This window comes from Gobius niger (assembly GCF_951799975.1).
Source record: "Gobius niger genome assembly, chromosome: 2".
Lineage (NCBI taxonomy): Eukaryota > Metazoa > Chordata > Actinopteri > Gobiiformes > Gobiidae > Gobius > Gobius niger.
The window spans coordinates 8007734-8034774 of NC_136853.1; the positions used below are offsets into that span (position 1 = coordinate 8007734).

Genomic DNA, 27041 nt, shown 5'->3' on the forward strand with positions numbered 1-27041 from the left:
CCGTGCATGTTCCTGTCAGCAGCACAGCGGAGCGAGAGCCAATAACCTTTCGCTGGAGCTTTGCATCGCCGTGGGCCCCGCGGACAGGACCAGCGTGGCAGCACTGGGGCGGGAATGGCCCACACCGACTCAAACGTTAGCGGTTCGATCTGCCAGTGCTGCCGCTTTCTGTACGCTCATGAGTCTCCGAGGGGCGCCACGTCGAGGCCACTGTGAGCGAATGGCATTGTGCAGTCAAAAAGTAGATCCCCAAACTGGCCCGCAGTCACTCAGAACGATAAGAAAGAAGAGTTTTAGAAATGTGTGCCAATGCGGCCGATGATACAACGCCTGAGGAGACTTCACTCATACAATCGTAGTAAATCCGTTATAGCAGACTTCATTTCCGATCCTGACAAAACCTTTGTGTCATGTAGCGTGTCCTCAGACTCACTGAGGGGTGGTGGGGTTAAAGGAACAGGCCACCATTTTTCCATTAGTTATATCAGTTATTTCTTAAAATAAAATACACTTGACTTCAGCAGTGGTCGATTTTATTTTATTAGGCTTCTTTAGGTATTTCTATGTCAGTTTCTGTCCCCGTCTTGATTAGTTTTCATTAGCAGGCTAGCTTTAGCATACTGATGCTAACTGCGGCATTTAGCGCGGCGATCAAAAATGCAGAGATTAAAACAAACTCAGCGAATGAATTCCTCTGGTTCTTAACTTTGCAATGATATGCAGCATGCCCATATTCACTTAGATTTAGATGGTAAAAGTTGTGGTTTTAAGGCGTTGGGAGCCAAAACTGGTAGTGTCGGATACAGACGGCATCTCTGGAATCGCCCATATATGGTCATGTTTGAACACGGTTAAGGAGGAAAAATCTAAACTTTCTTTAATTATTCAAAAACTACTTCAACAAACGCTGAATTATGAATATCGTTTTCTGCTAAATAAAGATACAAAGACATGGAGAGGAGCAAAGTGGTTCAACAGCCCATAAATACATAAATATCGGGCTAGTGCTAACTGTTTTTTCGCTTCTACTGAACAATCTGACTAGTTTGGACTGGTTTATGCTGGTTTAGACCAGATTTGGACTGGTTTATGCTGGTTAAGAGCAGGTTTGGGCCGGTTCCGACCTGGTTTGTACCGGTTTTGAGCAGTTTAACACTGGTTTGGACTGGTTTAGACCGGATTTGGACTGGTTTATGGTGGTTTTGACAGGTTTAGATCAGGTTTGGACTGGTTTAAGGCAGGTAACTAAGAGGTCTATAAAAAAAATGCTTAGAAAATACAAAAAAGGGTGTAGGGAGTAACATTAAAGAGTTGACTTTTCTCCGGCCGTTTTTTCGCTTCTACTGAACAATCTGCTGTGAGGAAATATCCATATTGGCCCAATTTAGACTTGACTTTCTTTATGTGTGATATATAAGTTCATATTCCACGAGAATATGGCAAAAAAGAGTGGAAAATTGTGTTTCTCTAAAGATTCTATTTGCCCCCTCGGTTAAGCCACACCCCCTTCTATGACGAGATGCCATCTGTATCTGTACCTGATATCGCTTTTTTTTTTTTTCAGTATCGGCTCCATTATCCGATACGAATGAAGTGTTGGGAATCGCCGCTCGGATATCAGGTCACATGATCATAAAGGAGTTCATCAAGTCCACAGTGAATATGGAGGGAAAATTGGGCGGAGGCTTTGGGTATTTAAAAACTAAGAGTACTAAGAATAAAAGTACGGGCTACACTCTCTTTTTCCCTCCGCACTCACAGGTGCGATCCAGCAACACAGCGATCCGCGGCCTTCGACAAATCCGCGGCGCCGCCATCACTCATCCCGCTCTGCGCCGTCCCCCCCGGCTCCCGACGCCGATTACGGGGATATATGAGGGCTATTTTATTCACTGCGGGGCGGAAACGATCACGCGCCGCCGCCATCCTTCCTCCGGGGGGCGCCACTCTCTGCAGCTGTTCCCCTCCCGCGAAATCCTATCAGCCCAAATCCATCAGGGGACCGGGGCGCCAGCGCAGCGATGTCCCGGGCATCAATTATACACGCGGTGTGTTAAAAGAATTAGGCCCGGCGGCTCCTCCGGGACGCGGCTTGTGTACGTGATTAGTGGCTGTGAGGAGGCTGCGGCTAAACGGTCCGCTGATGATACATGAGGCAGAGACTGGGAATAGGGTGGAATTATAATCTGCACGTGGGGCAGAGGGACCACATTACCCACGGAAATGAAGATTCATTTTCGCCTTTAAAACTTTGACTTTGAGCTCATGACGGGAGGGAATACGAGTCCACTTTGTGAAAGCCACACAAAAAATATAAACATATAGTTTATTAGCAGAGCTTTGATAGGGATAAAACAATGTATAACTGTGGGTTTAATAAGTTGATTCCCACAACGTCACAACATTCTGAAGTTTTAAGGTGCATTATGGAACTTTTCTTGCGAATAAAGTTTATATTACTGCGAACCTGACCCTTCAGCAGTGTTGGGGAGAATACTTTGCAATTGTATTTAGTCACAGAATATTTAATACCCAGAGTGACGTAGAGCTTAACCCTATAATAGTTTTCTCAGCCCACTTTATCGAATCATGTGTTGTTTCTAATTCTGCCAATCGCTACCATTCGGTTCAAGTTTGTAATGCTCAAAATATCCAGTTTGAACTAGTATAGGTCGGGGTCAGACTAGTTTGAACTGGTTTATGCTGGTTTAGAGCAGGTTTGGGCCGGTTCCGACCTAGTTTGCACCGGTTTTGAGCAGTTTAAGACTGGTTTAGACCTGGCTTGGACTGGTTTAGACCAGATTTGGACTGGTTTATGCTGGTTTGGACTGGTTTAGACCAGATTTGGACTGGTTTATGCTGGTCTGGACTGGTTTAGACCAGATTTGGACTGGTTTATGCTGGTTAGGACTGGTTTAGAGCTGTTTTTTAGTGGTTTAGAGGAGGTTAGATTTGGAAAGTAAGTAGTAACTTAACCACAATACAGTTACTCAAAATGAGTATTCTATGTACGTATTCTGAATACAAGTATTAAAGGAATAGTTCACCATTTTTCCATACTGAGATATGTTCTTGCCTGAGCTTAGACGAGTTGACGCGTACCTGTCTGGTCTTTGTGCCCGTGGAAGAGCGTGGTAACTTCCAACTTCACCCAATTTGGAGCTATAGGAATACATTGGGAGAGTCTAAATTCATAACTAATATAAAGATTATAGACTCTTTGATCATTGTGACTGAGGAAATAACATTTTTGCATTTTTTCAAATATTATTTCCGTTTTATAGGAGACTTTAGCTACATTTGTTTATGGATTTTCCTTTGTCAAACACTGGTAAATGGTAAATGGTCTCACCTTAGGAACCAGTCACCTGTTCACACTTCATACACCAATGTACGCAGACACCAGAGGCAAGGTGGGAGAAGTGTCTTGCCCAAAGATACAACAACACTGTGCATCTTCAGGAGGCGAGATTCAAACCCATAACCTTCCAACCATGAGATGACCCTATCAAACTGCGTCACTGTCACCCCAGTATACTGTATCACATATTGCACCTTTACGCTCCAGGAACAATAGTTTTTCGGGTTTCTGGTAGTTTCTGGCTGATTGAACCGTCTCCATGGTAATGCATATGTTCCATCAAGGAGAGACGATCCATTTTGCCTCATCAGAGCAGTAGCCAATCAAAACGTCTTGTCACGCAGCGTGTATTCTTCAAATATAAGTCCTTTCTTCTCTCCAAAAAAGTGGAATGAAAGCAAAACTAGTTCTGCTCGAGGTCGGCCGCCATGACACCACACTCGCCCCGCCCCACAGCGCGGCAGAGGTCGCACACCTGCTTCAGCCGGCTGTTTAGTTTGGCCCAAAGTGCTGCGGTTTGGATTCACGCTGGTCCAAAGCCGCCGCTCTCGGGTCTTTAGGTCGAGCAGCCAGAGCCCGTGTGAAAAGGTTAAGGCTGAGGTGAGCTTCATTGAGCAGGGGGCGACCGCGGTGCCCAGGGACCCGTGTCTGGATGTCGAGCCAGGCTGATGGTCAGAGTCACCTGGCGGGAGGATTGACCTATCGCATGGTCTTTAGTTGATGAGGGAAACACATGGAGGAAACCCATCCAGACACGGGGAACAGTTAAGGGGGAAAACAATTTTGCAGAAAGATCTAAACTTTCTTTAATTATTCAAAAACTACTTTAACAAACGCTGAACTATGATATGGTTTTCTGCTAAATAAAGATACAAAGACATGGGAGGGAGCAAAGTGGTTCAACAGCCCATAAATAAATAAATAACGGGCCAATGCTAATGTTTAGCTAGCGCTAGCTACAACCGCCATTTTTTCACTTCTACTGAATAATCTGACTAGTTTGGACTGGTTTATGCTGGTTTAGAGCAGGTTTGGGCCATTCTGACCTAGTTTGTACCGGTTTTGAGAAGTTTAAGACTGGTTTAGACCAGATTTAGACTGGTTTATGCTGGTTTGGACTGGTTTAGACCTGGTTTATGCTGGTTTTGACAGGTTTAGAGCTGTTTTTTTAGTGGTTTAGAGGTTTTGATTGGTTATGACCAGGTTTAGATCAGGTTTGGACTGGTTTAAGGCAGGTATCTAAGAGGTTTATAAAAATAAAAAAAAATGCTTAGAAAATACAAAAAAGGGTGTAGGGAGTAACATTAAAGGGTTGACTTTTCTCCTGCCGTTTTTTCGCTTCTACTGAACAATCTGCTGTGAGAAAACATCCATATGGACCCGATTTACACTTGACTTTATTTATTTGTCATAAATAAGTTCATATTCCACCAGAAAATGGCTAAAAAGAGTAGAAAATTGTGTTTTACGTGAAACATGCAAAGTACACACACAAAAGCCCAAACAGTCGGGGTTTGTTTGTGTGAAGCTTTGCTTTTGAGATAAAAGCCGTTTCTTACTACAATGAAAGACATTTCTCAGAATCAGAGTCAGAATTGTTTTTATTGCCATGGTTTGAGAACAGGTTCACAAACTAGGATTTTTTCTTTGTACAATTGTGCAACATAAAACACAGAACACAGAATTTAGATACAAAATAAGCTATAAAAACTTGAAGACTATACTGCTGTAAGGGCATGCATATATTCTAACCAGATGAATCACGCTACCGCCTTTTAATGTATTTGGTTCGCGCAAAACAGTTGTAATCACTTCAAGAGGAGCCACTGCTGCACGATGTTAGAGAATTAACAATGGTGTTCGAGAGGGAATAGGCAACAGTCTGGATGTCTTATACAGGAGAAGTTTATTTACCATCGGTACAGGACCCGAAGACATGAAGTTGAGACATTGTCCTAGTCCTACCATTCAAGTCTGTCTATGCTTCCACAGAAAAGGGATTCTAAGATCTTTGCTAATGCTTTTGTGACTGTTCAATAGTTTTACTACCTTTCTCTGACACTAAACGTAAACCACTTTCCTTTCTCCTGCCCCTCCTGGATATTATCTCAACGTGTGGTTGGAGTGATCAGTACCTGCCTGTCCAGCCTCATGTCATGATAAAATCCCCTTTAAAACATGTTTGTAATCCAGTGCGTTCTTTGTTGCGTCAGAGGTGTTTAAGTTTATTGAAGCATAGAATTCCTATGATCCAAATGCCTGGGCTCAGGAAAGGCATTTCAAACCACAGCTGCTGCTTGTCATGAAGCTTTTCCTCCTCTTTTCAAATGGTGTTTCTGTTTCACTTGTGTCTTTATGATGTAGCAGAGGTGGTTATTGTTAGAGGACAACATTAAATCAGTACTGGGACAAGTCGTACTATCTGTGGTCGTACTATACGCTCTGAGAGGGTATTTATCCCTTTTCAGTGGAAGCAAAGACAGACTTGAATGGTAGGACTAGCGCAATGTCTCGAGTTCATGTCTCCGGGTCCCGCACCGATGGTAAATAAACATCTCCTATAAGACTTCCAGACTGCTGCCTATTTCCTCTCGAACACCATTGTTAATTCTCTAACAATTATGTTGCTCCAACTTTTGACAGATGATCTGTGTTCTTTTTTGATCTGTGTTGGACTCTTATGTGTTTTGAAGCAGAAGTAGCCATTCTCTTTCATTCGCTTTGCTCGGATGCTTCTCCTCTACCGCCATGACAGCAGGGTCAGGCTCGAGCATATATGGCATGGAAATGGTCGCTTAAAGGGACAATATGGTGTTTAAAAATGTTAAAATTAAGTTTTTTCCTCCCCCTACATGTTCCAGCCATATCCTAATGTGTAGAATGAGCTCAGACCTGTTCCCACAACTTCCTCTAGAGTCCTGCACTGTCACTCAGAAAGTTGTTCGGGTCTGAAGTGCAGTCATGCACAAGCTTAATATAGAAGCTGCAGTTACACGCATGACCTGAGGTGGCAGTAGTGAGTATAAAATGGCAAATTTGCATCTAGCCCCTTTAAATACGTTTGGAATCGATGTTGACTTAATTCCACAGGTTTAAAACTGTCTAAACTCCAGCAGGAGGCGTCAGTAGATTTTCCACCTTTTACCTGAGCTCCACTAATCTTGTGCGAACATAGATTTTCTAACTATTGGCACACACATTTGGGATTGTATCAGGACACTTAGTTTGACTTTCTTCCAAGCAATTGCTCAGTTGTTGAATATCCGCATTATTTCCAAATGGTTAAACGGTCCCGTTTGATACATCGACCTCCCCAAAATAAATGGAAAGTGGGAGGAAAGATTCATAATTTCCATCATTATTATGTTTCACTCGGGGCGTAAATATTCCATCCACAGCCAAAGTCATTGCATATTAAATCTTCCAGACATTGTTAGGACCGGGTCTTTAAAAAATGTGTTTACCCAAATCAATAAATTCTCTCTTTTTTTTGTTGCTGCTTCGACCTTTTGTTGCTGAAGTGATGGACTGTCCACGCCACATTAGTTCCCAAAACGCTAAATCTATACTGCTGTTTGGAGGTTTTATTACAGTTTTTGACAACATTGATTAGTTTTTGTTGTCAGTTTTTGCCTGGTTTTAAATCAGTAACTTGGATGAAGTAGAAGAATATGAACTGCTAAACCAGGGGTAGGCAACGTCAGGCCCGAGGGCCAAATCCGGCCCTTCAGCACAGAACCTCTGGCCCCCAAGATGATTTTGAGAAACATTATCACACAAATCAGAGAGGACTTTGAACATTATTAAATTTGAGTTAAACGGGAGGAACAAAAGGTAGAAATACTGTCAATACACCCAATTAGGTCATATATTATGCACAACACTGGCATTTGAAGTAAGTAAAGAAAGAATAATCGTTTTAAGGAAAAAATGATGAATCTACTTGAATTAGTAGTAGTAGTAGTAGTAGTTAATTCGGTCACTTCATTCCTTTAAACGCTAAACAAACATTTCCAATTATTTGTGTACAACACGACCGAAAGGGTTTAGGCTGAAGTGAAAACTTATACCCAGTTTACAGACTTCCACGAGAGAAAAAACACAAACATTTACAATGAACAATATCAAGTGTCAAACTGAAGAGAAATAAGCATGTATCTGAAGTTAATAACATACATTTCAATATTCCAACAAATATGTATATATACATTTGTCATGTTATTTGTTGTATGTTAATTTATTCGAAACTAAATCATGTCATTTTTTTTTCTTACTTTATTCATATTAGGCTTATATATTCTTGAATTTTAGTAGTTTTAACTGATCTTCAAAGTTGTTCCACAGATTAACACCTGAAATACATCGACTTTTTAAATTCTTTTTAACTTTTGCTTTTTTGGAAATAGCAGTTTCTCTGAGTTTAAACTGACTTGTCCTGTGTTCAAAAAGCTCCTGGATGGGAGGAGGGAGAAGATTATTAAATGCTTTGTACACTGTTACCAATGTATTTACATCAACAAGAATTTTCAATAGGCTTAGCTCTACAAAGATAGGGTTCGTTGGTGCATAGAAATCTGCTTTAGTGATTATTCTTATTGCCTTTTTTTTTGGAGTAGGAAAATAGGATGAGTATTGGATTTATAATTAAGAGATCTAAGGATTGAGTAGATTTAGTCTGGTTTTAGATGAGATTAAACCTCTAGTTATCTCTTAATTCAGATAATTTTGTGTAATTTCAAGTGAAAAACAATTATTTGTCTAATTTCAAGTGGGTTTTATTCTTGTTCCATTGGCGCTATAGCATTTGTATTTTGTATTAGTTCAAACCGACTCAAATTCAACATAGAAGAATTTTTATTCAAGCAATTTTAAGTTCCATTTAACCTCTTAACCCCCGCCTGAACCGAGACCATTTTCTCCAGTTCAACTTAACTCAAATCCTGTAGGCCAGTGTAACACCTCATTTGAAAGCTAAGATCTATAAATCTCATCTAAATGGATCTTTTCCTCCCGTCATCAGATTTTTTCTTTATTTTTGGGGGGTATTCAACTCATTTTGTAACTTTATTGTCATTTTTTTTAATCTATTTTTTGTCATTTTTTTGTCACATTTTGTGTCATTTTTTTATACATTTTTTGTCTTTTTTATTTTTTGTAAATTGTTTGTCAAAGCTTTCAAATTTTTTTGTCACATCTTCATCATTATTTTCATCTCAGTTCTGTCACTATTTTCACACCTTTTTTCCAGAAGCTTTTAGATTGGGGTAAAGCCAAACTGGAGAAAATGTGCTCGGTTCAGGTGGGAGTTAAGGGGTTAAGATGGTCATTTTTCCAGTGTTTCGCTTTACTTTGGGCTAATCATCAGCGGCTTCGGCCCTCGGTCTATTTACAATAAAGAAAATCGGCCCTCCGCCAAGAAAAACAGATCCCAAGGAGACATGGTTGTGGTTTGAGTCCGATTTTATTTGCTTAAGGCGAGACACTGCAGGTGAATAGGGAAAAAATGTATATTTACAGATATCAATTTGAAACTTTTGCTGTCAATCACTGGCATAAATGTAAGAAAAAAATACATTGCAAGTTTTCTGTCATTCTATCTTTTCGTATAAGAACAAGGTGTTTTATGCCTAAAAATGCCCCTAATTTCCCATCTTTTCGGCGACGAAATCTGAATAATGGATAGAGCTGCATTCAAATTTATAAATGATAAATGAGTTACCAAGACGTTGTCATAGGGGATTTAGGATATCTTGTTTAGTTTTAAAATAATTTCCGCCTTGTTTTTTGACATTCAAAACTCAATAAATGGGGCTTGGGGATTAAATAATAAAAAATCCCTATGAAAAAATCTTCCAAATATTGTTCAGTCCAAGGCTGGAAAATGTGAAGTCTTTAGGTCCAACTGACGTGGACATAGTGTCGCCACAATGACAGAAAAATGTGTTTTGAGAAAAAGGCCCTTGAAATTGCATTCTCCCATATAAGTCTATGGGGGAACATTGAATAAGCGCAATATTTAAACATGTTATTGTGAAGATAAGGTATTTTTTCTGTTTCCGGGTGAAAGCTTATATGTTCAGAGACCAATTTGGCCCAAAACCTGAAAACTGAAAAAAAATTGAGTTTTGCCTGTAGTGTCTCCCCTTAAAATGAATCCCTCTCTCACTGACATCGAAACCTGTTAGAAGACTGTTTTTTGTCATTATTATTATTTGCATGAGCCTCATCCCCTGCAGGCCAGCTCCCATCTGCTAAACAAACCCTTCCCTTCATCATATCATTACTCTTTTACTGTTTGAGTGATCTGTGTCTCCCAAATGCCATCGCCGTCTGACACAGCATCCATCACTCTTCTGTGGAGACGTCGCCGCTCATTGTGTGGCTGGTCATATCCCCCAAAACTCTTTCCTCAAGTCAACAAACAAAATGCTAAAAAGGTAGTTTGGAAAAATCCGCTGTCGGCATCTCTGCAGAGACTTGAACAGGTGTGCCGAGCTACTGAGTGTGCGCGATGTGAACTTTTTTTATTTTTTATTAGGCGCAGTAAACCGCAAGTCATCAAGAAACTCAACCAAGTGCAATGTTGTAAATGACTGCAAGTTTATGTGGGGGGAGAAAGTATCCTTCCCGAAGTAGAAATGAAATGAGTCGCCTTCAGAGACTATGAGCTAAGAGGTTTTGCTCGGCGAGATGAACGTCGAAAGTGATGAAGTGACAGATAAAGATGTTTGTAGATTTATCTGAACTTTAGTGTTTGAGGGGAAGGTGGAGACGCTCTGTGAGATGCGATTACGACACAAGAGAGGGGGAGAGGGTTTCCGAGTCCAGATGTGCTTCTGTGTCCTGAAATTAATGCCGACGTCCAGCTTTGGGCCAGAGAAGCTGCTGTGGTCACTGATGCAGGCTTATGCAACTTTTTATGTAAAGAAAAAAGTTTATGTTAGTGCTTATTTGACCTTTCAGGTTCCCGGCGGCTGCTTGGGTGGTCAGCATAGAGCCTTTACTCAACTTATATAGCGTCTTATATATGGTCTCAACTTATATAGCGCTTTTCCACCTTTATGCAGGAACCAGTCACCCATTTACTCTCTCATTCATACACCAATGTACGCAGACACTGCCTGTCCTCAACTTTACCAAACCCAGTTCAGTCGATGATTTAACCTTTTTCTACCATACAAAGATAAATATCCCCTCCTGAATCCGCCACCTTAATGTGGAGCTCTGTTGTCGGGGGCTTTGTGCTCCTGTTAGGGTCTCCCATAGCAAACAGGTCCTAAGTGACGGGTCAGACAAAGAGCGGTTCAGAAGCCCCTTATGAGCATTATGAGGAGGAACCATAAGGGCTGGTGCAGTGTGGTTTGGGCAGCTCCCCCACGACCCAGCAACGGACAAGTGGAAGAAAATGGATGGATGGAAAAGATAAATATGGTCACAATAATGGTTCCCAGTCCCCTGTTCTTATACGACGTGTAAGAACATTAGAACATTACACTATATTCGATGTATAATGACTTCGTTCTCTCTGATACTTTATCTCTGTGTAGGCTGCTTGCACAATGCGGAGCAAAAATTGCTTTGGGTTTTCATTTCACACAGATAGTTGATAAGGGCAGTGCCTCTTCTCTCTCTCTGTTATTGATGACCTTCAAGGATTTAACTTTTTGTCGCAGATTTTCATCTGTGAGAACGGTCCTCACCTCATCAGTTTGGCTTCAGTAGAAGAAGACTGAAAGAAGTGGACTGAGCTGTGAGAGACGAGGGGAGAGATGGCAGTGGTTCTGCTTTTGTGGAAGAAAGACTTTTGAGCTGTTTCAGTTTCTGTCCTTCCCATCACTTAAATGTGCTGAAATTGACTCCCTTTTTGGCACAGATGCTTAGAAAACCAATGGAATAAGGAAAAACGTGATCTGGTCAAATGTGGCCATTCTGTGAACCGCCCACTGTCCCTGCACACACTTTCTTGCACCTTCCCCGCTGGGTCAAATGCAGAGGACAGCGTTTCACCCAAGGGAGAAACTTCAGAACTTTTTCCAAACTTTCTCCAGATGACAAATGCTCCAGCCCCCTTTGTGCTGTGTGGCGCTACCTCCGAACAAAAGATAATTAGATGCCATAATTTAATGATAAAGCCATCAGATTGACTCATTAAACAAGTACACAGCTGCGGCGGAGTAATAAGGTTTTCTCGGCTCGGTGTAAATTAATATTGGATGTTCACGCCCCCTAACACCTCCCCCTCTCTCTCTCTTTTCAGACTCTCCAGTGACGTGATGCAGACAACCATGACTGAGCAGCTGGAGGCTTCAACACAACGTTAGGCAATGCTACGGTACGCACACACACATACACACACACACACACACACACACACACACCCTCCTCATGTTTGTCCTCATCAAGTGTAAATACAAACTGCTTGTGGGGATACCGTTGTTTACGTGCATGACCATGATGTGACCAGTGTGGCTCGTGAATTGACCAAAGTCATGGGAGTCATCACAGACTGGCTAACCTCAGCCTCGCTCACGTTTTTAGACGCCATTGTTCTAAAAAAATAGTTACCGCCTCAACTTTAACACATAGGCTCTTTAGGATGTCGTGACGTATGGCTTTGACGACTACAGATTTTCAAAGGTCGACTTATTTGTCAAAGTAGTGATGTAGTAGTGGCTGCTGGTGATGTAAGCTCTAGGTGGGGCTAAACGAAACACATTTACCACCACCTGTCAGACTAAAAAGAAGCATGTGATCACACGGATTACCCACGGAACAAGCATCGCAAACAACGCGTATTCCCAGAGCATCAGACCTACAACAACGCAAAAGTTTACCCGATAGACGCCAGTCAAGCTCCAAAACCTAAATTAAACAGCAGACGACTAAACAGCAGCTTTACTAACAGTGCATTTACCCTCAGCACAATGATATGAGAGCATAAAGGAGTCGTTTACGTCCTGTTACAGCGGAGTCGGACCCACTCGGCCTGAGCTGCTGTGACCAATGGCCGCTGGCTGCTCTGCTTTATGACCACGACACTGGGGGCCGCCATTGCTCCGCTATTGCTGTAGTACCTCCATATCGCCACTAGGCCCCCATTGAAAAGCATTGGAGTTTAGACACCTTAAAAACAACTTTAACACCTGGTTTAAATTTTTTCAACACTAGACTAGGCTAGATATTCCTCCTGAGATAACGCTGGGTTAGTCACAATTTATGAAACCAGGCTGGTTTTCGGAAGAAGAATTTTTGAAATTTCGTACTTAATGAGGGTCGGACTGTTAGCATTGGAGCAGCGCGAGCTACACGTCACGCAAGAACCGAGTCTACGGTGAAGATCCCGCCCTTATGCCCTTTTTAGGAACATGCTTCATCAGAGCTGGGGAGGAGGAGCCTGTAAATCCTCCATGAATTCCCCCTTGACCGTGGTCATTATGGTAAACGGGGAGGAGTGAGCAGAAGACGTCCATTATTTTTTACAGTCTATGGCTGTGACTCTGCGGTGTGTGCACTGATGTGTTGACGGGACACAAAGATCCTCTCTGCGGCAAGACGAGGGCTCACTCTGCGACGAGCCAATCAGGACGCAGAACACAATGTGCGTATGTCGTTCATACACTGTAAAAAAGCTGCAAAATTGAACTCGCAAAACAGCGAGGCCACGAAAGGTGAACCGCGTTATAGTGAGGGAGCAATGTAACACTGTTTATGGTCCCACCAAAACACGGCAAAGAGGTTCCACCTTGACATTAACAAAACTAAAGTCTATCCTAAGTAGGGCTGCAACTAACGATTATTTTGTAGTCGATTAATCTATCGATTATTTTCACGATTAATCGATTAATTGCTTGGCTGTGAATGGTGTAGGAAAATTTTATTTTTTCAATTTTTTTATCACATTATAGCTTAAGTGGCGCTGTTTGAGAATGTGTTGATGGAGTAAACTAAAGGGAAATGTTTTTTGAAGGCTTTATTCATGAAATTTACAATGTACCAAACACTACAGACCCTAAATATAAAATCAAAGTAGGTTTTCATCACAAATACTACATTTTTTATTTCATATTTGCTCCATTTTAGTCTGTGTGAACCATAAACGATTAATCGATTACTAAAATAGTTGTCGACTATTTCAATAATCATTTAGTCGTCGATTAATCGATTAGTCGTTTCAGCCCTAATCCTAAGTTTTGTAGGCCTCATTTGAAAGCTAAGGCCGACAAAACTGATCCTAACTTTCTTTTGTTGTGTTTTTGTAGTTTTTTGTTGTGTTTTTGTTGTCAATTTTACCACATTTTGTTGCTTTTCTAGCATGTTTTTGTCTCTCTTTCATTGTGTCTTTGTTGTTTTTTTCGTAACTTTTTGGTGTTTTTTGTCATTGCTTTTTCGTTTTCGTCATATTTTTAATGCTCTTTTTTTTGCGTTTTCATCCTCGTTTTGTCTCTATTTGATGTTTTTTTTCAAGAAGCTTTTAGATTTGGGTCAAGCCAAACTGGAGATGATGTGCTCGGTTCAGGTGGGGGTTTCGAGGTTAATGTCAGAGATTAACACACGACCAGTCGGCTTGTCTAAAGCGATGTTGACTCGTCCTATTGTGACGTCGTGTTGATGCAACATAATGAAACTTCCATAATAATGAAACATGGGGACGGCTCCTAAAGCGACTGAGAATTCAAAAACTAAAGTCTATCCTAAGGAGGGGGGGGAGGAGAGGAAATCACAAAAACTCATCCTGGTTTGTCGAAAATTAAATCTTAGCAAAACTGAACTGTGAGATGGAGCTGCTGCGGAGGCGCCCATACATCATACATGCCATAGAGGATGAATAATTTAGCACCGGGCTGAACTTTATTGAATCAACCGTTTTTTTTCTATGCTCTCTTTATTGGATATTTCACAGTTTATAGTCCAACAGAAGTAAAGGTAAAATGCCTTCGATTTGGCAGAGCTTCCACACCATGAAAATGACAATCGGGGGAGAAAAAATGCCACAAAGTCTGACCTTTATTGAAATTGAAGGTGCCCTGTCAGCCGAGCACGAGCAGTTTGTTTCTGCATGGCGCTCTATGGAGAAACGTCCTTTCTGTGCCCGAGGGGAGTTTGTGCTGCAGTACCACGGAGCACCACCAATCGATTCGAAATACTTTGTCCAGTTAATGTAGTGCCTATTTTCTTGGTTCAGTTGGGCATTGAATGAAAAGGACCAAAATGACACTGCCTGACCACAAAGAAAGTGCCCTCCTTGATTGAACTGTTCGGATCTGGCTTTGCTGAGATCAGTGGACGACCTGAGCATCCTGAATGACCAGGTTATTCCATCGATGGATTTGTTCTTCCCTGACAGCATGGGCGTGTTCCCAGATGGCAATGCCGGGACTCACCGGGCTCACATTGTGAAAGAGTTCAGGGAGCATGAGACGTCATTTTCACACAGGGATTGTTCACTGCAGAGTTTGTGCCGAGCCCTGAGTCAGGCATCACAACAATCGAACCTGCCCAGTTTAAGTTAGGGAGTTTAGCTACAAAATCCATGGTAGAATTTGCCTTTTAAAGCAGTACTAAGTAACTCTTGCCCCTAGAGGTCATAAGCGAAACTGCAGGTGTCGTAGCAAGTTGAGATTTTTTGACTTATTAATTGTCTTGGAGAGTAAATAACAGAAACGATGAAGGGACAGAGGGATATTGTTCATCCAATTATACAATGGAAATATTTTTTTTCACTCAAACTTAGTTGTAAATACTGTTTAAGTGGTGCTAGCCCACAGTTAGCTTTGCCCATTAGCATGTTAGCTTCTTCTTCGTGATTCTATTTGTGTGTATTGGTGACTCCGGTCCAGTGGCAGTCAAGTTGCAAGCATGGTTTTCTTGGCCAGAGACACCAGGGGGAGATGAAAGACCCTCCAATCATCCCATAAACACTTGTATTACCCCCACAGGGACTACGGGAAGGATTTTTTAAGGTAAACATGTTACTTAGTGCTGCTTTAACAATCGCAAATGTTTTGTTCTAGTGTAGTTATGAAGCTATAAATGAATCCAGAACTACCGTGTGTTCTTCTCACCTGAAGCCCGTCACTTATTTGTTACTGTTAGAGGATCACATTCAATCACTATTTATCACACTGGGTCAGGCTGTACAGTCGTACTATCTCTGTCGTAGCCCTGACTGTGGTGCCACTGAATGTTTGCTTGAGTATCAGTCTGACGCTCTGAGAGGGGATTTATCCCTGTTCTGTGGAAGCACAGACAGACTTGAATGGTAGGACTAGTGCAATGTCTGGAGTTCATGTCTCCTGATGGTAAATAAACATCTCCTGTATAAGACATCCAGACTGCTGCCCATTTTTCATCCATCCTCTCGAACACCATTGTTAATTCTCTAACAGTTACAGATGAGAGATGGGTTCAAAAAACACATAGACTATAACATTAAGAATGGACTTATTGACTTCCTCCTGGAAATGGTGACAGGCTCTGGAGGTTCCTGGCTCCTATGGATTGTCCATTTAAACTTTTTGTCTTAACATGCGCAACAGTAATAAGTTAGATTACTCAGTAACGAGTAATCTAACTCATTACAATTTCCTAGCCACTAATAAGATTAAAGTTACTTTTGCAATCACTTTTACTATTTTGTCAGTTGCTGTCTTCTTGCGTCGCAAGGAGTGAGGTAATGCATGCGCCAAGTCACGTTTTCAGCCTGAGGATCACGGCATAAACATAAACAACAGGAGGAGGAGAGAGAGGCGCGTTTTCTCACTGGAAATACTAAAAAGTCACTATTTGAGTTTGTGTCGGATAAAGACTGTGCTGACAACAAAGTGTTATCGAGCTTCAAAGACACTCCATCCAATTAAGAAACATTTGGAGTTGCAGCGCGGCCGTCACACGCACAGAGAAAGTCCCACCTGGTGATGAAGCAAACAGCTAATGCAGGAGGAGGCGCGAACTGTCAGTCAGGAGGCGAAACACGGCCGCCATCTCAGGAATGCACTGATGTCACTGCAGCACGAGGTGAACAGCACCGCAAGTGAATCAGACTCATTCAGTAGCAGTAATGTAGCGCCCTCTAGTGGCAGATACACACACTACAGAAGACTAATCTCATTATAGTAAACACTAACTCGCTACAATTAAGTAGTAAAGAGTCTGGCTGGAGGAAAAAGGTTGTTCTACATAACATCGCGATTGGCCACGGGAGTCTGTCCCGCCCACATACTGTGCTATAGGTCTGGGAGCGGCAAGATCTCAAAGTGCACTCCTACCAAGCACAAAAGATACGCTATAGTCTGCGTTTAGAAACACAAGATCAGGCCCCCAGTTTTATTTATGTAAGGGATAATGTATCGAACGCTGGTCATTATCGGGAAAATAAGGACCGACAGGGCTGATTGTTAAGCGTTCTATACATGATCCTACTTATTAAACGGCCATTTGCCAACTGAACACACACAACATAAACTTTATACACTTTTATCAAGGCTGAAAGGTTTATTTAATGATTTCCGTGGCAAATAGTTCCCAAAGGTTTGCGCGTTGCTGCTCGTTGCTAGCCAAGCGACTTAGTTGAAGGTGCAGTTGGAGGAATGGTGGTGAATCTCTGGGTAAATTGAAAGTCAGACTCCCGTTAACTTCACGAGCGATTCCCCGACTTCTCTCACAGTGACGGGGACAGAGACAGTGTCCTCGACTACTATACGTGAGGAGGGATGTGACAGACCTGTATTACAAGCACGAGCTTCGTTGCCATTGGCAGCGGTCATTATTTTTCCAGAGGTCCTCTATCAAAAAATAATGACCGGCAGAACGTTGGAAAATCCCATTCACGTCAATGGAGCGTTTTACTTACGTTGTGAAAAGCCGTATAATCTCAAACAAACATGACTCACAATGAGAAGATAAATCTGTGACACAATCCCACAGGTCGCGAGACACTCATTGTTTGCTACAGAACCAGCTGTAAGACTATTCTCCTGCAGTGACTTTTGATCGGCCATCAGACAAAGGAAGCAAGACTCGATCATTGGGGCGACAGTTGGGACCAGGGGCGCACTGGCCATATGTCCATTCTGGAAGAGCACAGAAGGGCCTCTGGCTCTCGGGCCACTGCTTGGTTAAATCTGGCCTCTCCAAAAATGGAGAGGCCAGATTTAACCAAGCTTTATCCAAATCTAAGCGCTTAAAAGAGAAGCATCAAAATACTGACGAAACAAGGATGAAAACGGAACAAAAATGTGCCAGAAAAGCAACAAATCAATGACAAAAAAGAGATGAAAACCCACCAACAACGCAATGAAAAACAAAAAAACATGACAAAAACACAACAAAAAAAGTGACAAAAACGCAAGGTCTTAGCTTTCAAATGAGGCTCTCCAGTCGAGAAGCTTTTCGATTTGGGTAAAGCCGAACTGGAGAAAATGCAGGTGAGGGGTAAGAGGTTAATATGTATTTTTAGAAGTGCGTATTTATGCAAATTTGGGCCTAGCTGGTTCAGAGTCCAGGGCCGTTTTTCAGTCCCAGTCCGCCCCTGGTTGGTAGAGGGGGTCGTCTCATGATCGGAAGTTGTGTCCTTGGGCAAGACACTTCCCCCACCAGTGTCTGCGTACATTGGTGTATGAATGAGAGTGTGAATGGGTGACTGGTTCCTGACTGTAAAGCGCTTTATAAGTCCATAGACCGTTCTGATTGGCGAATATGTCTTTCATTCAAATGCACAACAAGGCAGGAAAAGAAAAGAAACCTCAGTCCCTTGTTGTTACTTTACTGCACCAGCTCAAACCTCAATTTCAATATACGACGAAGGTTAACCGTACAGCCCTATAGTCCAAGCCTTGAAACTCCCGGACCGGATTCAAGTGAGGTCCCAGTCGCTCGACCACGGCCTGAGAGCTGCTGGAGGAAACGTCTTTTCGTTTTTTTCTTAACATATCTATGATCAAAAACTACCCCGTCTTTTCACCTACATAAAGAGATCTCAGGGACAGGAGCCAAATCAATTAATAGTCCGACGCCGCCTGCATTGATTTAAAGTACGAGCTTTAAATAGATCGGGGGGGAAATGAACTCCGGCTTCTTGGTAAGAAACTTGTACTACAGTAATACATTACCGCCCGCACCTTGCCCACACAATGAATAGCAATGAGTCTCTTTGGCATCCAATTAGTAAGATTAAATGTAATCCGCTGCCTCACTAGTCAAGAGGGTATCTGCCCGGGATCGGCGCGTGGTCTCGGGGTTGGTCCCTCAGCCTGACACCCCCCTCCTCCGCCCTCCCCCCTCTCCCATCGCTCTTCCTCCACGTACACCCACCTTCTGCATCTTCCTGCATTATTAAACTCGGATAAGGTCATTAGCATACAAAGCAGGAATACCCAGCGCGCTACAGAAGTCATACATATTTATCCAGGCGCGGCGGTACATGCTCATCGTAACCTCTTCGCAGGCAGGCGTGACGGGCTTTCCGCCGCATTACAGAAGCTACGAGTTATCACGGGGAGATTAAAGCGACGCAGTGTAACTCGGGCGCGATCCCGCAGGCCTTGATGGTGCAGTGGCTGGGGCTCCGGGGGCGTGCGGTTTATGTTTGGTTTGCAGTTTTGTATCGGAGCAAATAAGGGAACAGAGTTTGATTCGTGGCCCAGTGTGGAGTGTGTGTAAAAGCTTATTGGGGGGGGGGAAGTCATGGAAGAAGGGACAAAAAAGCAACAGAAAAGCATCGAAAAATGTGATGGGAAAAAAAAAAACTCAAAAAGCTGAGGACAACACTGCAAAAACACAAGGAAAAAGACCCGTTTAGACCAGATTTGCAGATCTTCACTTGAAATGAGGCGTGACAATGGGAAACTTTTATACTTGGGTGAAGCCGAACTGGAGGAAAAATGGGGGACAAGGTGGTTAAATATGCACAACATGCATACAGCAGTGGTACATACAGCACTGGGATTGCAGGGGGGGCCCAGAGCTTTGTCTGGTCAGAGGGCCAGGTTAGAAATTTTTGAGCAAAATAAATGGTCTAAAATCATCAATTATGACTGAGTAAGGACTACAGGTGGATTAGAACTTAAATTTCAGTTTATTTAATTATTTTCACGTTTTGATACATTTGTGGGGGCCACAGTTTTGGAGGGGGGGCTTTAAAGGGGCTAGATGCAGCCATTTTATACTCACTACTGCCACCTCAGGTCATACGTGTAACTGCACCTTCTATATTAAGCTCGTGCATGACGGCACTTCGGACCCGAATTAACACCTATCTCAGTGACAGTGCAGGATTTTAGAGGCAGTTGTGGTGAACAGGTCTGAGCTCATTCTACACCTCAGGACATGGCTGGAACATGTAGGGGGAGGAAAATACTTAATTGTAACATTTTTTAAACTCTGTATAGTCCCTTTAAGGAAGAAGGTTGGGAACCACTGTTTTACAGCGCCAGCGACACGAGTCTGAACCGAGCAGCACATGAGGAGAATGTTCACATTTGTTAAATATCTTTATTATTACTGGAATGAAACACTCGTACTGTTATGTGGATGAAAAATAAGCCTTTTAAAGGGCGACGGTGGCACAGGTGGTAGAGCGGGTCGTCTCGTGATCGGAAGGTCGTGGGTTTGAATCCCAGCTCCAAGGACACTGTTGGACACTCCAAGGTTGTGTGTCCTTGGGCAAGACACTTCACCCTCCTTGCCTCCAGTGTCTGCGTACATGGGTGTATGAATGAGAGAGTGAATGGGTGACTGGTTCTTCACTGTAAAGCGCTTTGGTAGATAAAGGTAGAAAAGCTTTATGAGCATTTACCATTTTCATGTCATCATATAGTCTTCGCTCAGTCAGATCCCGTCAGATCTCGGACGCTCAGCAGGGAAGGGCCTGGTTGGTACTTGGATGAGAGACTGTTTGGGAACACCAGGAAGCCTGGGTGAATGTAGTGAGTGAGTGGTGGTGGTCGAGGGGCCGATGGCACAGACTGGTTGCCTCTCTACTGTCAGTCTTCCCCAGGGCAGCTGTGGCTACAATAGTAGCTTACCACCACTAAGTATGGAGTGAATGAATAATGCAATGTAAAGCATCTTGAGTGTCCAGAAAAGCACTATATAAAACCAATGCATTATTATAATATTATTATTTGAAATCTGCGTCAGCCACAAGTGTAGAAAACGTTACAACACAATGTCACTACTTTATAAATAAAGGACTTCTGTCGCCGCTGCTCAAAGTGCTTCCTCCTTCCCTCTCTCTTCTCCTCATCCCCTCCGCAGAGTTTGGGCGACAAAGCGGAGGATTCTCTCCTCTGAGCCCCGTCTTCTTATCTAAGCTGGAACTAAACCTGGTCCAGAGCAGGTTTTGCTCTCAGGGCATGTTTCCATGGAGACCCTGCCAGAAACTTATCCAGCTTTGTAGTGTCACAAAACCAGGGTAAGAGCTGGTCATCACTATCGTGCAGTCAGTGTGGCCACTCTCACATTTCTCACTCGTTAGGTGTGGACCCCGGTCGTTCTATAATCGTCTGTGTGGAGCGCCCAGTCTATACAAAATCTGAAAAACGTAGACAATGCAAACACTTGAGAAGTTTGTTTAGAACGCGGCTTCACTCGCAGCAAAACAAACACCACTTAACAGCTCTCATCAGTCATTTGTATTCATTTTGACAACGAGGAGCACTTATTCAAAATGTCAGAGGAACATCACAGGAATGAAAAGAGGGAGATACGAGACGAAAGTTGCAAGATATAAGATGAAATGCGGGAGATTTGAGACGTTCTCAAGTAGACGAAAAAGCGTGAGATACGAGACTAAAAGCGTGAGATACGAGACTAAAAGCGTGAGATACGAGACTAAAAGTGTGAGATACGAGACTAAAAGTGTGAGATACGAGACTAAAAGCGGGAGATACGAGACTAAAGGCGGGAGATACGAGACCAAAAGCGGGAGATACGAGACTAAAAGCGTGAGATGCGAGACTAAAAGCGTGAGATGCGAGACTAAAAGCGGGAGCTACGAGACTAAAAGCGGGAGATACGAGACTAAAAGCGGGAGATGCGAGACTAAAAGCGGGAGATGCGAGACTAAAAGCGGGAGATACGAGACTAAAAGCGTGAGATGCGAGACTAAAAGCGGGAGATGCGAGACTAAAGGCGGGAGATACGAGACTAAAAGCGGGAGATACGAGACTAAAAGCAGGAGATACGAGACTAAAAGCGGGAGATACGAGACTAAAAGCGGGAGATACGAGACTAAAAGCGGGAGATGCGAGACTAAAAGCGGGAGATGCGAGACTAAAAGCGGGAGATGCGAGACTAAAAGCGGGAGATACGATACTAAAAGCGGGAGATACGAGACTGAAAGCGGGAGATACGAGACTAAAAGCGGGAGATATGATACTAAAAACAGGAGATACGAGACTAAAAGCGGGAGATACGATACTAAAAGCGGGAGATATGATACTAAAAACAGGAGATACGAGACTAAAAGCGTGAGATATGATACTAAAAGCGGGAGATACGAGACTAAAAGCGGGAGATACGATACTAAAAGCGGGAGATATGATACTAAAAACAGGAGATACGAGACTAAAAGCGTGAGATACGAGGCTAAAAGCGTGAGATACGAGACTAAAAGAGGAGATGCGAGACTAAAAGCTGGAGATGCGAGACTAAAAGCTGGAGATACGAGACAAAAAGCGGGAGATGCGAGACTAAAAGCTGGAGATACGAGACAAAAAGCGCGAGATGCGAGACTAAAAGCGGAAATACGAGACTAAAAGAGGAGATGCGAGACTAAAAGAGGAGATACGAGACTAAAATCGGGAAATACGAGACTAAAAGAGGAGATGCGAGACTAAAAGAGGAGATACGAGACTAAAATCGGGAAATACGAGATGATAAGTGGGAGGTGGGAGATACGAGACGAAAATAGGGAGACATGAGTTGAAAATCGTAGCGGTCCTGATAATACTCTATAAAAGTCTCATATATACCGTTTTGTTCCTTTAGCTTATCTTAACATATTTCTCCTTTTTGGCACTGCACTCCTCCTTTCCTTCTTTCCTCCTAATCCTCTTTCTTTCTCCTTCAACCCTTTAGGTTTCTGCACGTCTGCTCTTCTCCTCCACGCCAAGGATCCTTCCTCCTCTGTTCTTCCTTCCTTGCTGCCTCCTCGCCTCCTTGCCTGGCTTCCTCCCTCCTCCTGTGACATTGCTGTTGTGTCTTATGGCTTTTTATTCCTACGTGATGTCGCTGGGTTCATGTAGGAGTAGAAGCCACTAAACACGCGGTGAGGGGTCCTCGCTCGAGCAAGACTCCCGGACGAGGCGGCGGCTCCATATGTGCAACTCCAGCCACCTTATCAAGAAGCGCAAATACACCACGGGAAATATAAGGGGAAATTGCATTCAGAATTCAGGTTCCGCTTTTTGAATGTCTATATCAAATCCGAGGCTGGTTTTGAAGCAGATCAAAAATGCGGCCCTTATATTTTATTGTGAGTTTTCATTATTTCATTGTAATTTCTTGAAAACATATGTATTTATGTTATAGCTTCTTTATCCAGTTGAACTCGATATCGGTATATGCAGGACACTCTGCAGCGCAATAGATTTTTGTTATTACTACATTAGTATGGATTCTGAAATCTGGGTCACTGGTGTCGAAAGTATTGATTCTTTGCTATTGATTTGCTCCTCCGTATTAAAAAAAGACCTCACCTTGCCTGCAAGCTGAATTCCTGCAGTATTTGTGAGTTCACAAACGCACACGAATCCAACTTGAACCACTCCCGTTTTCACTCCTGTGTTCACCGTTTGAAACTGAACCAAAAGTAAATAGTTAATAGATATTTACTAACAATGCAACGACAAATGTATGCTGCAACACATGATGCAAACATGCTTAATTAAATACATATTGGATCTGCAGTGTGCTTGATCCTTTCAGCAGCTAAAGTGTATCCTCTCCTTGAACGATTCAGCCAGAGGTTGATATCAGTGCTAATGTTGTTGGCAAAGTCATATCAATCAAACATAATATATGTATGTGCGTTTCCAATGACATCACGCATTGTTCCTGCGGCCATTTTGAATACTGAAGTAGAATTAGGCAATACTACAACATGTAACAATATCTCTACTCAGGATATAAAAGCAAGACAACTGATTGACAGTGGCATTTTTATGTACTCGTAATCATTGCTCAAGAAGATAACGGTAAAAACATGTTCATGTGATATAAGCACCAAATGTGGCTCAGACGTAGCAGCTCTGTCTGTGGAGCTACAGCAGGATTTACTTAAGATCTGCTTCACTCTGAAGACTAAATTCAAAGAGGAAAAACAGAAAACCTTTCTCTGTGATTTTTACAGTTTGTCAACAGAGTCTCAGTCTGAGTCGGTGTTTAAGCTGCTCAAGACGTTAGCATGCTACCGGTTAGCAACTGTCATCAACCAACTGTCAATGGCTTCACACTGAGGAAATACTACAGTAACAGCTCTGACCTCGGTCACATGTTGTATTCAAGGTTTGGAGTGTGGTTCAGGGCTGTTGAAGCTAAATGCTAACCGGTCGCATGCTAACATCTTAAACACTGACTCACTGGTTTTTTCACATAAACGTGCGTTTCTGGGGCCGTGTTTTAACTGACTACATAGAAATGTCAATCATCCTGAGTAGAGATATTGTTATATGTTGTAGTACTGCATAATTCTACTTCGGTATTCAAAATGGCCGCCATAACAACAAAAGTCACATGACTGAAAGGCATGTATAGCAACCTATGATGCTTTTCACTCTACTGTTACTGAAAAATAGTGAAGACAATGAAGAGAAGGTGGGATGGCTTGTTCAAAGCCCATTTTTCCATGTTGCAATGTTCTCCCATCAAAAACAGACATGGAGTTTCAACCCACTCACACATCTTTGAGTAATCTTTGGATTGTCTCCATTGGCCGTTCTTAGCACCACGGCGGCAGCTTCCACAAAGCTGCTCCTGAGGTCCTACTTTCCTCACCTCTCCATTGTTGCAAAACTTAATCACTCGCCATAGCTTCACTTCAGCCACATGGGCCGAGCAGTTTTTCAATGTTTATATTCTATCTAACAAAATGATTATTGTGATTGATAGAGATAAAGATGTGTTTGAGTTTATTTATATACATACCTGCAAAAAGCATAATACCCGCTCTTTAAAAGCTTAGTTCACCTTGTTCACCTTCAGATGTTGAAGAGTGTGCAGGAGTGTCTTTTAGCCCTGAAGCTAATAATCTAAACACCGCTGGAGGACACAAGGCCGCTGTAAACCTAGAGGACAGACAAGCCCCATGTGTATCAGTTCAGCCGAGTCTTCAGCTCCCATAGGGTCCTTCAGTAATGTACACAGCCTTTGATTTGGGTTTTCTGACCGTGAGAAACCCGCTAAGCCTTGTAATGCAATGTAGCCTGCAGACTCCATTGATCACACGCACTAGAGTCGATAGCAATCCGGTTTTCAACGTCATAAACTACTCCAGGTCAAACGGATTTCACAAGATGCTTTCCCTTTTAACAGGGTTCCCACGTGAAATCTCTGCAGATCCATGTTTAGACTTCAGAACATTCCAGGTTTAACATGGTAAAGGTCAAAACATAAACTTACCAGCACTTCTTCTTAGCCAGACTACAGACTTAGAGATTCATCTAAAATGGTAGATATAACTTAGAAATGTAGAAAATTACTACTGGGAAACTTGGAAATGCTTTTGATACGTGAAATAGGAGTGGCTGGTAAAGATGCATATATGTTTTTAGATGTTTTTTGTTGCTGTTATAGTAAAAAACACCCGTTATTCAATATGTTTTGTTGTTGTTAAGTTTAAGATCGTAGTAGAAGTACAAATGATATGATGATGTAAATATGAGCGTGTGAAAAATAATGAGAAGAATTTGCAAATGAGGACACACTGTTTGACACTGAGGTCGAGTGTCGAAATGTGATGGAAATGTTTCAATAAAAGTGTTAAATAAAGAGAAAGTCAGCAATGGTTTCCAGTGTATTGGTTTGGCCCATGGACTTCATGCTCGTTTTGTTTTGTTTTGAGTAGGTACAAATCACCATAAAAGCTCAAATGCCAAAGGATTATTGATCGAAAATGCAAATTGCAGTGAGAGTCGTTTGCAGAATTGGGCAACATTATGTAACCTTTCCATAAGCCACCAGCAGAGCCCGTGCAGCCAAGTGTGGTGGGCAGAAAAGGAAGTGACCAGAAGAAATGCCTCCTTCAGTGCACCACCTTTGTGCTCGATTTGCTGAATGGATTTTGCTTCACCGCAACCCAGACAGAGGATGGGTGAGTGCATGCAAGGGTTCAAAAAGCAGCTGCTCTTCGAGGATCAGAGGAATGGTAAAAGGACATGGTCAAAGTTTATTCATAAAGCACATTTAAAATACAGTTGACACTACCCAATATACACTGTGTTCCAAATTATTATGCAAATGACATTTTTCTAAGATTTTCTAAATTGTCAACTCAAATGAGAGTCAGCATCATTTTCAAGTCTTTACCTGGTAGAGGATCATTTAAATGTGGTGGAAAAAATTTCCTAGTGATAACAGTATTTTTTTCAAAAATAAATACAATAAAAACCTCAAAATCCACTGTTCCAAATTATTATGCAACTCATCGTTTCAATACATTTTAAAGCTTGTAATTAACTGAAAATGGTCATTTGTTGAATTTGTAGCATTAGGAGGTCATATTTACTGAAATCAAAAGATATTTCAATCAAAAAAAGTATTAACAGGTCAAGTTATATTTTACAATAGGAGCCCTTGTGTGATAGCAGCTTCAAAATTCTTAAATCCATTAAACTTGTGAGTTTTTGGACAGTTTCTGCTTGGATTTCTTTGCAGGATGTCAGAGCTGCTGTTTGGATGAAAACTGCCTCCCACCCTCATAGAAGTTTTTTTTGTTGAGGCTCCAAAGGTTCTCAACAGGGTTGAGGTCAGGGGAGGAGGGGGTCCACATCATGAGTTTCTCTCCTTTTATGCCCATGGCAGCCAGTGATACAGAGGTTTTCTTTACAGTATGACATGGCACGTTGTCGTGTATGAAGAGGATTTTGTTAGGGAAAGCACGGCTCTTCTTTTTGTAGCATAGAAGACAGTGATCAGTCAGAAACTCCACATATTTTTCAAAGGTAATTTTCACACCTTCAGGGAGCCTAAAAGGGCCTAAAGGGGGCGACCAGCTCTCTCACCATGATTCTGGCCCAAAACATGACTCCGCCACCTCCTTACTGACGTCACAGCCTTGTTGGGACATTGTGGCCATTCACCAACCATTCACTACTCCATCCATCTGACCATCCAGGGCTACACGGCGCTCATTAGTGAACAAGACTGTTTGAAAATTAGTCTTCATGTATTTCTGAGCCACTGCAGCCGTTTCTGTTCATCAGCTTCAATTAACAGTTTAGGGGAGGCCCGGATAGAAGGTTTATGTACAACTGCAGCCTCTGGAGGGTCCTACACCTTGATGTTCGAGAGACTCCAGAGGCACCAGCAGCTTCAAATACCTGTATGCTGCTTTGTAGCTGCTGTTCTATTCATCTGATGTGTTTGTCTGGCAAAAAACGTCCATATTGTGCCTTTATCGGCACAAAACGGAGTGTGCTCTGAATCATCCACAAATCTCTTATCGGTACGATGATTACACTTG

At 42.4% G+C, this 27041-nt stretch overlaps 1 long non-coding RNA gene across 1 annotated transcript in view; it reads left to right on the forward strand.

Annotated features, from left to right (window-relative positions):
* The window catches only part of LOC306983006, a 58369-nt gene extending 35718 nt beyond the window's left edge, over window positions 1-22651 (forward strand). Inside the window, exons 2-3 of the long non-coding RNA XR_013794251.1 lie at window positions 11628-11693; window positions 22439-22651. This is a non-coding gene — a long non-coding RNA (uncharacterized lncRNA). The remainder of the gene's footprint in view (window positions 1-11627; window positions 11694-22438) is intronic.
* The last annotated feature ends 4390 nt before the right edge of the window (window positions 22652-27041 follow it).